The sequence below is a fragment of the Erythrolamprus reginae genome, chromosome 4, assembly GCF_031021105.1.
Source record: "Erythrolamprus reginae isolate rEryReg1 chromosome 4, rEryReg1.hap1, whole genome shotgun sequence".
NCBI classification, from domain to species: Eukaryota; Metazoa; Chordata; class Lepidosauria; order Squamata; family Dipsadidae; genus Erythrolamprus; species Erythrolamprus reginae.
The window spans coordinates 109,906,189-109,920,537 of record NC_091953.1 but is presented as its reverse complement, the minus strand read 5'-3'; positions in this window follow the sequence as shown (position 1 = coordinate 109,920,537).

The following is a 14,349-nucleotide window of genomic DNA, read 5'->3' as shown; positions in this document are numbered from 1 at the left end:
GGTCTTTAAAGAGGGGAAAGTGTGTTTTATACTCTGAGAAATATGGTAATTAGTTCATATATCATCATGGACCCAGAGCAAGGTGGTTCCTGATCTCAGATTGTGCAATAGAAGAATCACTAAATAAGATGACTCTAGTGTCATTTGCTATATGGTTGAGAGCCTTAATTTAATTTGTAGGGCATGTTGAAGAAGAGGTATGGTGGATTCCTGCAGCTTTGTTTTTCTCCTCTGATATAGAGGTTGTGCAGGAGAATGAGTTTTGATAAATGGTTAGACTAATTCTTGGCCGGATATAATTTATAAACTTATTGGCAATATGTCACCTTTGCCGGTCCTTTGGGCAGTGCCATCTTTTTTTCTAAATTTTTGGGGCTTTTTTGGTTCCTGCACATGCATGGAAGAAAACAAATTGCCAAAATCGTGCACATGCGAGTGTCCCTTCATGAGATTTTGGACTAAAGAACATGTGCGTGGGCGAATGCATGGAGGCACCCAAATCAGGAGGATGCACACGTAGTGCACTAGTAGGTGGGTAAGTGCAACCTGCCATTGGTGCCAGAATCGCACAGTTGGCAATTTGATTCTCACCGGCTCAGGGTTGATTTAGCTTTTAATCCTTCCAGTAAACGGGGGACCCAGATTACTTGGGGCAATAGGCTGGCTCTGTAAAAATCATTTAGAGAGCTCTGCAAAGCACTATGAAGCAGTACATAAATCTAAGTGCTATTGCTATTAAAGAGCCATATTGGTTCTAGACGTGGCCTCAGAAGTATCAGGGATATATAAGCAATGCCATCAGCTCACAAGGAGGACCTTCTGTCATATATTTGGACATAATTTCAAAGACATTATTATTATTTGAATTATTTGTTAAATTTATTTGCTCCTTCTCCCACCATGGGGCTGCTCAATGCAGCTTACAAGAGTAAAAAGGAAGAAATAAAAGAGTGTAAAACAGAAGTAAAATAGTAGAAAAATAAAATAAACAATGAAAAAGACACAATAAAAATACATTAATGTGATAACCAAAAACACGGTCAGGTAGAGAGTAGAGTGTGTGTATCGGGGGAAGCAGTCTACCATCAATCCAGCAGCCATCTCCAGGGTGAAACTTCCTTATTTGGCCCCAGGCCAACCAGTAGATCCAGGTCTTCAGGCTCTTTTAGAAGGATAGGAGGGTGGGGCCAGATCAGACTCAAACTCAACCCTGATAAGACGGAGTGGCTGTGGGTTTTGCCCCCAGGGACAATTCCATCTGTTCGTCCATCACCCTGGGGGGGGGACATTGAATCCCCTCAGAGAGGGTCCGCATCTTGGGCGTCCTCCTCGATCCACAGCTCACATTGGAGAAACATCTTTCAGCTGTGGCAAGGGGGGCGTTTGCCCAGGTTTGCCTGGTGCACCAGTTGCGGCACTATTTGGACCGGGAGTCACTGCTCACAGTCACTCTTGCCCTCATCACCTCGAGGCTCGACTACTGTAACTCTCTGCACTTTGAAAAGTGTTCAGAAACTTCAGATCATGCAGAATGCAGCTGCGAGAGCAATCATGGGCTTCCCCATGTATGCCCATGTTACATCAACACTCCGCAGTCTGCATTGGTTGCCAATCAGTTTCCGGTCACGATTCAAAGTGTTGGTTATGACCTATAAAGCCCTTCATGGCATCGGACCAAAATACATCCAGGTCCGCCTTCTGCTGCACGAATCCCAGCGACAGGTTAGGTCCCACAGAGTCGGCCTTCTCCAGGTCCCGTAAACTAAACAATGTCATCTGGTGGGCCCTAGGGGAAGAGCCTTCTCTGTGGCGGCCCTGACCCTCTGGAACCAGCTTTCCCCTGAGATTAGAACTGCCCCCACCCTCCTTCCTTTTGTAAACTCCTTAAAACCCACCTCTGGCATGGGGGAATTGAGACATCTCCCCTAGGCCTATACAATTCATGTATGGTATGTTTGTGTGTATGTTTGGTTTTAAATAAGGGTTTTAAATTATTTTAAACATTAGATTTGTTATATGCTGTTTACTACTGTTGTTAGCCGCCCCGAGTCTATGGAGAGGGGTGGCATACTAAATAAATAAATAAATAAATGAATGAATGAATGAATGAATGAATGAATAAATAAATAAATAAATAAATAAATGTGCTGAAAAGATTGCATGCTACAGCAGAGCATACACTTTGCCTGGATCCTGATAGTTAGAATTATTTTACTGATGGGATCCAAAGTAGATCCTTCCTGCATGTCTGAATAGGATGGGCTAGTCTTAGATGGTTCTCAGGTAGTCTGGACCTATACCATTAAGAGTTTTAAAGGTCATAACCAACACCTTGAACTGTATTATAAAATATATGTTATCTACTATATAAACTGTGTGTTTATGTAAACACATACACCTACACACACCTGTTCTAAAATTATACACAATCAACCTCATTTACTGCAATAGGAAAAACATACTCAGTGCCCTGAGGGGAAAAAAAGGAAAAACAATTTCTGCATACCTGACCAAAATATTTCTACCAGTTTGCCTACTTGACTGTACCCCTAGGAGTCCATCATTGCCCACCACCTGCTTTTTAAGGCATAAGATCCAGGAGAATCCAGGAGAATCTCTAGATTCTAGATTGTGAACTGGGACTGAAAAATGTACTTCAACTTTGGCCAGAATGGACAAAAAATCAGTTCCTGAGGCTCCATGCACCGAAGGCCACTCAGTCTTGCCATGTTCAGTTGAGGTCTATTGTCCCCCATCTTCCCCACTGCTTCCAGGCACTACGAGGGGACAGTGGCAGCCTTTTTTGGTCATCATTATTGCAATGCTTGTAATAAATGGCCTACTATACATTAAAAAAACCTCAACGAAGATTATAGACTACCTCAGTGATACACAAAGCATGTGCATCATTCCCCAAATCACATCAAGAATGCATCCCAACCTGTGAGATAATTCATTTCATCATTTCACTGTTATGTGAATATCCTTGGAAATATTACTCTACGTTGAAGGTTGCAATTTACTGATTTTCCTCTCTCACCTTATATTCATTTTGTATTCTCTTTTTGTATTGTATTGTCTTTTAACTCTATGGGGAGGAACGACTTATCTTAATCAGAGTACACTGCCAAACAACAACATTTGATAAATGATTACATTTTTTAAAAAATTCTGAACGAATTATCTTTATTGCACACAGCCTTTTGCAAGGCACCAGAGAGGGTGCCAAATGGGTGAATTTTAGCTCCATTGTAAGAATGTTTTATTACATTTATTTTCTTTGACATGAATTTTATAATAAGATGAGAGGGAGAGGGAGTAGAGGGATGGGCAATAAGGATTACTTCTTTACGTAGAATATAAAATAAAATACTAAACACTGAAGAAATAATAACATACAGAATTCACAAGAGTCACTGAAGTTATTGTAAAAATAGATGCTAAATGTTATGTTCTCCGCTGACAACGTTTTCTAGCTTTGCAGGGAGGACAAAGCAGGACTTGGCTCATTGCTTTACATAATGTATTCACTGTTGGGGATAGGGAGGTTTTTGGTGTTTCAGCATATATTACTGAATTTCTAATTTTGCCTGGGGAAAAATAGCACAGTTGAGCTTATTACAATTGCTGCTGAAGAGACCTCATTGGTGATAAGATCCTCTAATTACCTCAGATGCCTTTGTTTGGGAAGAATATATTTGTATCTGTCATCTGAAGGGTTGGATAAAGTTTATTTGGATATCAGTAGAACTACTTTTTTGCACACTGGTTTTTGCACTATTCTGTCAAGGTTCATTTAGATAGCCCTGATATTTATCTTGAATATCTGTTGCTCTTTTTAGGACCCTAAGTATTTTTAACTTATGTGAATGGAAAGTGATCTGTTTTTATGTTTGCACAATGCTGTTTGTGTTTGCATAATGCAAAGTCTGTACCTGTAATGAAAACATACACCTCCATCCATATTGAATCTATTCATTCTGTGGTGTATTCAAGAGAGGCAGATAGCCGATGCAATAACCAACTTTATTGGGAGAACAATTACCACAGAAAGAGAGCAACTTACAAAATGGCAGGTTATTTATACTGCCCTGCTATCCAAGAGTGAATTTTATGAGTCCTGTCAGCCTAACAGGTGAAGGACGTGGGTACCTGGACACATCTGTTGACATCCCAACACTTTGAAAAAAGCTCCATCTTAAAATCACAATGATCCCAGTTGCTCATTTTCAGGAAATCTGTTGAGATTAATCTGGTCCAACAAGTTTTTGCAGACTAATGTGCTGTAATGTGATTGTTCTCTTTATTTTAACTAGATTTTTTTCTTATTATTATAGGTAATAAGAGAGTTTATTTATTACCAAATGTATGGTTACTTTTAATGAAACATCTGATTTTTAAATAATAAGGCAGAATATAATTGCTGGAAATCAATAAACAAATAATGTGACTTTCTCAACCTTCACAGTGAATAAGGACGTCAGCGTATCCGCCCCTATCGAATCACCTAATTCTGCTGTTTAAAGGAAATGGGGATGTCTGTGTTCTCTTTGATCCAGCCTATCTGTTTTAAAATGAGATGGCTGCTTCATAAAGAAATGTTCATGAGAATCTTAGTTGTTCTAATTAGTCCTTAAAATGGAAGATAAGAGACCCCATACATGGGGAAGTGCATAAGAATATTGGCAATATCCAAGTTCTGAATTATGCATTTCATTCATCTCTGATGAAACGATAAGAAGCTGAGAGTTTAAGTGCATATGAAGTTGTGTTTGGGCTCTACCATGATTACAGCATGTAGCTCCACAGAAGATATTTTATGTAAAATGAAAATATGAATGTTAACGAGTACTGTATAATTACCCAATTATAATTTCCCAAAGAGCTAGAATATTTGTTTGAGATCTTGTTTTTCTGGAGGATATGCAGAAAGGTGGTATCTGATTTTTATCTACCGAATTGCCTGCCTACCTGCCCAGCTATCTATCACCTATCTATTTGTCTATACCAGTGGTAGTGAACCTTGTTTGGTTCATGTGCTAAAAGGGGGTTGGGGTTGGGGGGGGGCTAGCAGGCATAGCGTGCCCACTGCTTCCCTGATATGCACAACCCTCCCAAGGTGTCCCCCCATGCATGCGCACAGGCTTTTCTGAAGCCTGGTAGGCAGGGCCGCCAATAGGCCAGTATTACTGCTACTGGCATCAGGGGCCCGGCCAAATTGAAAAATGGGGGGGCGGTTTAATACATAATAGGTATGTCGCAAAATAAAGTAGTTTTAAAATGGCGGAGGGGGGCAGACACTTAGGCTGTATGGGGCCCCAAAATTCCTGATTGCGGCCCTGCTGGTAGGTAAAACAATCACCAAACTGACAAACCAGAAGTTCGGGAAAATGCACTTCCAGTTTGCCGTTGTATTTTTTTTTTCTCTCCCAACCCCAGAGGCATGTTATCACTGGAAAGCAGAAAATAAAAAAAACTTAACATTCAGAGAAACCAGCCCTCAATAAACACATAACGTTAACTTTATATCTGCTAACCTGATAGGCATGTATCACGCCGGACGGTAAAAGATATCAGAGAGAAAGTAGAAGAGAGCTTGTGAAATATCGCTGTGCCTGAGCATCCTTTGAACACCCGGACACTTGTGGGCAAGGGTATAGTTCACACGGGTGCATTAACAACCCTCCAATCCCGGCAAGAAATGAGAGCAGGCATGGAAATCCTGCCTCACTTGTCTGCAGTTACAGTGGATAATAATAATAATAATAATAATAATAATAATAATAATTAATAATAATAATAATAATAATAATAATAATAATAATAATAATAATAATAATTTATTAGATTTGTATGCCGCCCCTCTCCGAAGACTCGGGGCGGCTCACAACAATAATAAAAAACAATATTATAGCGAAACAAATCTAATATTAAAAAGAAGCATGTAAAAACCCTCTCATATTTAAAACCAACCAACACATACATACCAAACATAAAATATAAAAAGCCTGGGGGAAAGGTGTCTCAACTCCCCCAGGCCTGGCAGTCTAGGTGGGTCTTGAGTAGTTTACGGATTCAGTCAACCCGGATCCTATTGTCCAGGTTTCTGCAAAAGTTGGGCTGGCCATACTGCAGCAGAAAAAGGCGGAGTTAAAAAGAAGGGGAGGGGTGAGGAGGACTCTGTGAGGGAGGGGAAGCCCTCCACGCCCCCTCCCTTTCTTTTTAACTTCGCTTTTTGGCTGCAGCCAAAAAAAAGGTGGCAATTTAGTTTCAGCACTCCCCCTCCCTCACAGAGAGCCCCCCTTGCCTCCACCCTTTCTTTTTGTTTTTTGTTTTTTCTCCCAAGGGTTGGAATGAGGTGGTAGATTGATGTGGTGCTTGTGTGTGTATGTGTGTGCGTGTGTTTTGATATGGTGCCTGGTAGAGGGAAGAGTACTTTTATTTTTAGACGTGTTTTATGGATTCTTATGAGCCACCTGAATCATTATATGAAATAGATACCCATGTAAGTCCTCTAAATAAATAAAATAAAATAGGATTGTGCATAATCTTTCATTTCACAAAGAGGATACATTTCATTCGGTAGGACTTTTTATATACTTAGCTCTTTGTAAAGTCAATATTAAGTGCTAAATAAATAGCAAAATAGTTGCAAGAGTGACTAGTGAGAGATATTTATGCTATAAACCTAGATATAGATGCTGGTTCATTGTTTTAGCTTGAAGGATGGAGAGGACAAATTTACAAGAAAATATTTTGTTCTTCTTTCAGAGAAAGATTAAAGAGGAAGCCCTTCAATTACAATGAAGGCAAAACAATATACTGAAGCCACAGCCTCGCCCAAATGAGGAAATTGCCTTTTATGTGCTTAACTTAGGCATTAACTTTGTAAAGGATCATTGAATTTATGAAGCTGAATAAATTAGAGTCAAATGAGACATTTGATGAGGTGACAACAGTTGCATCAATAGAAAAGAATGACCAGAGTGGTATCTGTAATAAGTGAGATACACAATTTCTAACTATTTCTTCTTTATTCACAGCAGGAGGTTAACAAGCGGCTGTAACACTTTCGCTTAGGCGCGCTCTCTGCAGAAGACGCGTAAGACCAGAAGCCGTCCTATTTATAACATTTAGCCCAGCAACAAGCGGCGGCTGACAGCTATCCGATCTTGGCGCCAATTACAACAGCCAATAGGAAACAGGTAAACAGTTTACATTACATTTGATGATTTCTGCTTAACAACAACTAGTAGAAATTTACCTAGATACAATTCCTTTTTAATAACTTCGGACATAACAGTATCAGTTTTGTTCTCTGCTTTGTTATTTTATTTTATTTATTCTTTGTCCAATATACAATACATATGGAAGAGAATAGACATTAAGTAATATATATATAACGATAGAAAGTAAATAAAGAGTAAATAAATAGAAAGTAAATAAAGAGATGCAAAGTTGCATTTCTGTGCTATAAGATTAAAACATAGAGTGACAACCAAGTGTTCTGTTTCTAATCTTGGTTTCCCTCATTGATTTATAATCTTTCCCTACTTGCATCTAACTGTGGCAGAAACATGGCCCGACAACCTCTTTTATCTGTTGTGTTCCCAAGAGGTTGCCTTTATTTGATTCCCAAGCCACACCTGAGATACCCTTAATCATCCTGAGCTTTACCAGTGTAAAAATAGTGTTTTCCCCTTTATTCCAACATAGGCATTGCTATGGATACAGTGAGATGCATTCTGTTGTCAGTGGTGAAATCAAATGATCCCTGGGGTGAAATCAATCCAAAGCATCCTGGATACCTTATTGGTTTGGTTCCCTCTAATTCTTTCTCTCTGTTTTCTAAGGCTGCAACCAAAATTCTTAAGATATCTTTTATGTTATAATTATGGGCAACACCACTCCTTAGCATGACAAAACCCAGCAAATTTTGGTTTCTACCTCATTGCAGATCTATTAGAAACTAATCAGTATTATAACCTCACTAGAACGTTAGTACTTTATTGGCTAATGAATCAAATGCCATGCAGATACTTTTCTACCTTTGCATCTCTTTATTTGTTTATTAAAGTAGCATAGAATGCACTTGCATTGGCATCCCTCAGTCTCAAAAGACCACGGTATCATGGCTTCATGCTCTGGGGAATCCAGAGTATTATTCCATAGAATACACTATTGCCATTAAAATTACCGATAGTAGATAATTATGCCCTTAAAAATTAGAAAAAAACCCACCTACTTGCTGCAATATACGTAGGCTATTGCATATTCAATATCTCCCTGTGTGTCTATCTGTATATGTACAGTATGTGGCTTAGCAGGGGTGAGTTCTTTCCTACCAGTTCGGGGTCACTGGAAGTGTGCACTTTGCATGCGCGCCCTCACTATGCTCATCACTCCTGGGTTAAACTGGTATGCACATGTACAGGAGGCTTTGTGCAGAGGGTTATTTTTTGCATAAATGTGGCTCCAATGGATAGATTTAAAGCCAGAGGACCAGTTCGGGACGGTGGTGTCCAGTCAGCCATCACTGTCGGTTCGGGAAGCATGGGGAGGGAGGGAATTCCCACTACTGGTCCAAACTGGCAAGAATCCACCTCTGGTGTGTAGGTGTGTAAGGAGGTTCAGGATAGTTACTTTTTTGAGGATACCTGTTATACTTATCAGTCTGATGGCTTCCTTTTACCATCTATATCTGAATTTTATACTATCAAATTGGTCATATCTGAAATTTCTATATAAATGTCTTCTTGCCAGTCAAGATATTATTCATATAATTGAAGTGTAAGTGTTGTTCCCATAAAATACATGTTTTGCAACTTGGACAAATATTAGACAGAGTTAATATTAGGATGCCAGTCAAATTTGACTGGACATATATATATGTCACATGTTTGGTTTTTTTCCTGAATTTGAAAATTAAGGGAGACTAGGATAGATCTATTTCGGCCTTATTTTGGCCTCATCAGCTAGCCATACCCACTGGGACTTGAACCTGCAACCTTTGCCTTGTAAGGCAGAGAATTATCCTCTAGGCTACAGTATCCAATCCCTTCAGCTCTTTACCATCGGCATATATATATTGGCAGTAATTAATGGGAATTAAATATATAAAAGTTTTAGGTGGATTGGATTAATAATATATGTGAGTTAATATACAATACGGTTACAATAAAGACTAGTATTTAATGTTGTTTTAGTATTAATGTTCATAGAATTGTCCCAATATTTAAAGGTAAATATCTTTTCAATTTCAGTCCTACAGAATCAACAGTAAAGAGATATCACTTTGATCACTTTGATTAGTACAGAGAGAGTGGAAAGAATTCTTGGGGCTATTAGTATAACCACCTACCGTATTTTTCGCTCCATAAGACGCAGTTTTTTTCCTCCCAAAGTAGGATGAAAAATCAGCCCCGTCTTATGGAGCAAAGATGCAGGCAGGGAGGGGGGGGGAGGCACTGAAGCAGAGGGGGGGCGGCGATATACAGTAGAACCTCGACATACGAATTTAATTGGTGCCGGAAGGAGGCTCGTGAGTCGAAAAGCTCGTATGTCGAAACATTGTTTCCCATAGGAAACAATGGAAAAGCGATTAATGCGTGCAAGCTAGATACTACAGTACTGGCAGCGAACTGGAGCAGCAGCTCCGCCTGCGTCCCAGGAAAGCGGCCGCCCAGGCCGAGTGGATGGAAGGAGCCTGGCGGCGGGCGGGGCTTGGCAGCGGGCGGGACGCGCAAGGGAGCGAGCGATCCGGCGTGTTGGGCTGCCCGGGAAGGCGAGCGGTGCGCAGTAGGCGCAGGGACAGGGACAGGGGGGGAAATCGTCTGAACGCGGTTCTGAATTGGGGTTCGGGGGGGTGCTGGAAAGCCCCCCAGGCCGGCTGCGATCTTTTAAAACAGCCGCACCGCTTCTCAGCTGACTCCTGAAGCCAAAAGCCAAAGGCGAACTTCCGCGCTTCAGGAGTCAGCTGAGAAGCGGCGCGGCTGTTTTAAAAGATCGCAGCCGGCCTGGGGGGCTTCCCAGCACCCCCCGAACCCGCTTCCCAGCTGACTCCTGAAGCCAAACGCGGAAGTTCGCCTTTGGCGTTTGGCTTCAGGAGACAGCTGGGAAGCGGCGCGGCTGTTTTAAAAAATCGCAGCCAGCCTGGGGGGCTTCCCAGCACCCCCCTGAACCTCTAAAATCTAGGTGCGTCTTATCAGCAGGTGCGTCTTATAGAGCGAAAAATACGGTATATCTCAGTTTTAAATCCCTTCTGATTGGTTAAAATCTTCAGGGAGGGAGTAGGGTTGTCACTGGAAAGAGCTTGGCATGAGTTGAATTAAAGGGATGTTCAATTGCTTCTCTATTTGGGTAACTTCAATACCTCTCTAGGCATGCTATAATTTTTGACCATCTACCTTTCCCCCCTGTTTTCAGGAATGAAGATTTTAGTCATTGACTGTGGAATATAATTAAATAAATTTTATCTAGGTTTGTGGAATGGGACACTATAAAGCTCTCAATAAACTAAAGGGAAACAATAAGGAAAATGGGAATATATGTTCTTGTTGGCACCAGAAATCCATCAAGTTCAATCTGAGCTGCTTGACATGCTCTCACCCACATTTATTTCTCCTCCATCAGTGCTGTCACAAAGAAAGTGCAAACCAAATCAAACTTTTGCAGACTTGGAGAGGGATTTCTAGAATCCATCATACATAGTTCAAATCATTTGAAGGAATAGTAATGATTAAAGTGGTCAATAATTAAAACAAAACTGAAATCCACAAAAGGAAGACATTTATTTTTTTTTTAAGTCAAAATGAGCTGCCTTTGTTGAAATCAGGACTTCAACTTTCAACTCTATTATTTTATGATCTACTGTATTTTTCAGTGTATAAGACACACCTTTTCCTCCCTAAAAGAGGCTGATAGTTAGGATGTGTCTTATACTCTGAATGTAGAGTTTTTTCAGCCATAATTAGCTGCTAAAGATCTTCCCAGCTCTTAGTTTGCAGGCTCTTTCATTGTTAGTCTCTGCAAAGAAGAATGTTTTCCAATCCCTAAGTCTTTGCAGGGTTTGTTTCATTGCTCTAACTTGCTCTGAGTAAGTTTCATTCCAGCCCTAACCATGGGCTAACAATTTTCCTAGCTCTTACCAGCATGCAAGCTCTTTCATTGTTACTCTCTGCAAAGAAGAATGTTTTCTTTGCAGGGTTTTTTCCATTGCTCTACTTGTTCAGACTGTTTCTTTCCAGGTGCTAATGATGTTCCCAGGTCTTACTGGCTTGCAAGCTCTTTCATTGTTACTCTCTCAGAATAATTTTTAAAAAAACCCTTAACCAGGGGATAAAATAATGTGCTGAAGCTGACCAGACCAGCTAGCCAGATGAATACCTGGTAAGCAGATTCTTTCCCCTATTTTCCTCCCCCAAAACTAAGGTGCATCTTATATTCTGGTGCGTCTTATTCTACGGAAAATATGGTATGTTTGCCTTCATGTATATGACGAATCTCCATTTATTTAAGTTATTGGAAAATCAACCAAAACTAAAAATGTATATTTGTGAGAACTAGTATCCTCCAACCCAGTAGAACTAGTATCCTCCAACCCAGTAGAAAAAAAATTGTTCTTCTATCCATTGAAATGATCTTACATACTGTAACTATTCAATCAGGGAATCTGCATTTATTTATTGATAAATTCTGCATTTATACCGGCATGAGATACAAGGCAAAACCTGACTTGGAACCCTAAAGGATGATCACTTAAATATGTGCCAGCAGTGTGCAGGAACTGGGTATGGCTAGTGTAGAGAAAAGAAAGACTAGCGGTGACATAGAAATATTCCAGTATTTGAGGGCTGCCACAGAGAAGAAGGCATCAACTTATTTTCAAAAGCACCAGAAAGCAGGACAAGAAACAATAGATAGAAACCAATCAAGAATAGAAGTGATCTAGAACTAAGAAGAAATTTCCTAACTGCAAGAACAATTAACCAGTGGAACAGCTTGCCTTCAGAAGTTGTGGGTGCTTAATCACTGGGGAGTTTTAAGAAGAAACTGGACAACCACATGTTTCAAATTCATTCATTCATTCATTCATTATACAGTATATACAAGAGAGCAGAAACCAATATAAACAAAGTAAATACAGATAATGAGGGCAATAGTACAGGAAGGGCAGGCACAATGGTGCGCTTATGCACGTCCCTTAGGAATGGGCTGAGGTTGACAGTAGAGAGTCTAAGGTTAAAGTTTTGGGGATTTGGGGAAAGAATCACAGAGTCAGATTACTCTGTTGCTGAAGTCGTATTTTCTGTAGTCGAGTTTTGAATGGTTTCCATTGAATTTGAATCTATTATGTGCTGGTGTATTGTTGCGGTTGAAGCTAAAGTATTCATTGACAGGTAAGACATTGTGGTCAATGAATTGTATATGGTCTTCTACTTGAGCAGGGAATTGAACTAGAAGACCTCCAAGCTCTTTCCAAGCTCTATTTTGATTGAGACATTGATGGGCACAATTATTATATCATTTACTTCAAAATAGAAGTAAGCCAAACTTGCTGTGAAGAGAAACACTCTCACTTGGATTGCTGACTCTTTATGTCTGCAACAGATCCTGTTATAGAACAATGTCCTCACAAGAATCCAACAAACAATTGAGTCAAGAATTCATTTTGCAGCTATTAAATTTCTTCACTGTCTCTGTTTCTAGCTTCCTAACAGCATTAAACCCCCAAGTTTCTTTCAGATTCTGATATCTTGATATCATACTGTGTTTTTATGCCAGCTCTGTGCTCTGTTACCTCCAGAAACACACTGTGGAGTTTTTTTTCTCTTTTCTTCTCCTTTCTGTTTGCATCTTATGGCAAGAAAAAAATATTGTCTTTTTCTGGCTCACAGACAAGAAAATTGATGATCTAATTCATACATAATTTCACTTTTTTTTCCTACTAGAGGTTTCATTTTTTGCCCAGTATTGGTTTTGAATAAATTGAACTTCTGCTGCTTGCAGGTGCACCTACTTTGTAGTACTGCCAAGCAATTTTTGAGACATTCCTGATGTCACTGTTGCATCAAATGAAAGAACCCATGTACCTGTCTTTTTAACATATTCATTTGGATTTTATTACAGGTTGGAACTAGTTGCATGATGAAGTCTTTCTTTTATCTTTTATTTTAAAAAACCCAGAAGCTTCCCTGGAGCATCCAGAGGACTAAACGGCCTTTCCCAAGGCTGAAATTCAGCTGGCCAGTGCACACATGTGCGCTGGAGCTGAATCATGGCGAAGTCTCATGTGCCTTCCGATACGGCTCCATGTGCCACAGGTGGCACACGTGCCATAGGTTCGCCATCACGGGTCTATGTAATGGAAGACAATTTGGATTGTTGTGGTTAGCTCTGGCCCAGCTCCTGCCCCAAGGACTGTGGATGTGGGGGAGACATCCACATGCTGCAGGCCTGTTCCCCCCCCCCCGGTGGAATCTGATGATGAAGGCTCCTCTGACCAAGAAGACATGAGTGACAGGGAGGAGGAGAGTGTGGCAGACAGCTCAGAAGGAAATCAATTATCTAGCTCCTACTTGGATTCAGAACAAGAGTTAATGATACAGCCACGCATGCGGAGAGCGATGCACAGACAACAACAACTGAGAGATTATTATCAAAGAAAATGAGGCCACCTGTGGTTGGGTGGGGCTGTGGTGATTAGTGGGGCTGCTATAAATAGCAGCCTATGGGTTTGGCCATTGTGGAGGATTATCTGATCGTTGTGTTTTGTGACTGCTTTACTGACTTTGACCTTTTGTGTGCTGATTTTCCCCCGCTTTGAAACTAAACCAGAGCAAAGTGTGTTTCACTTTGTGAAAGAAGAAGGACTGTGAATGGCCTCACAGCTGCAAGATAAGTATCACAGAACTGATAAGGGACTTGTACAAATTACCAGTTTGTTTGGAGACGACTGCTCTTTGCTATACCAAGAGAGGGCTTAGTTTAAGTGAATTTTCATTATAAAGAACATTGTTTTGAATTTTCAAATGTGTGTGTGTCTGAAATTTGTACCTGTGAATTTTTGGGAGGAGTCTACCAGAGAGCCCGACAGAACAGAAATATTTTTAAATAAACAGCTCCTTAAACAACCACTCAGAAACTATTTGACCTTAACTTCCTTAACAGTTTTTCTTTCCACTTGTGATTTGGAACAAATGATACGAAGAACTTGGAAAAGTGCACAAGATGTTGTAGTCTGCTTCCCAGGAAAAAAGCTTGTGTCTAACATCTAATTCAATAATGAATAATTACTGATTGCTCAATAAACACTTTCAGATAGCAGTTTTGGTGGCATTTGATAAGAAA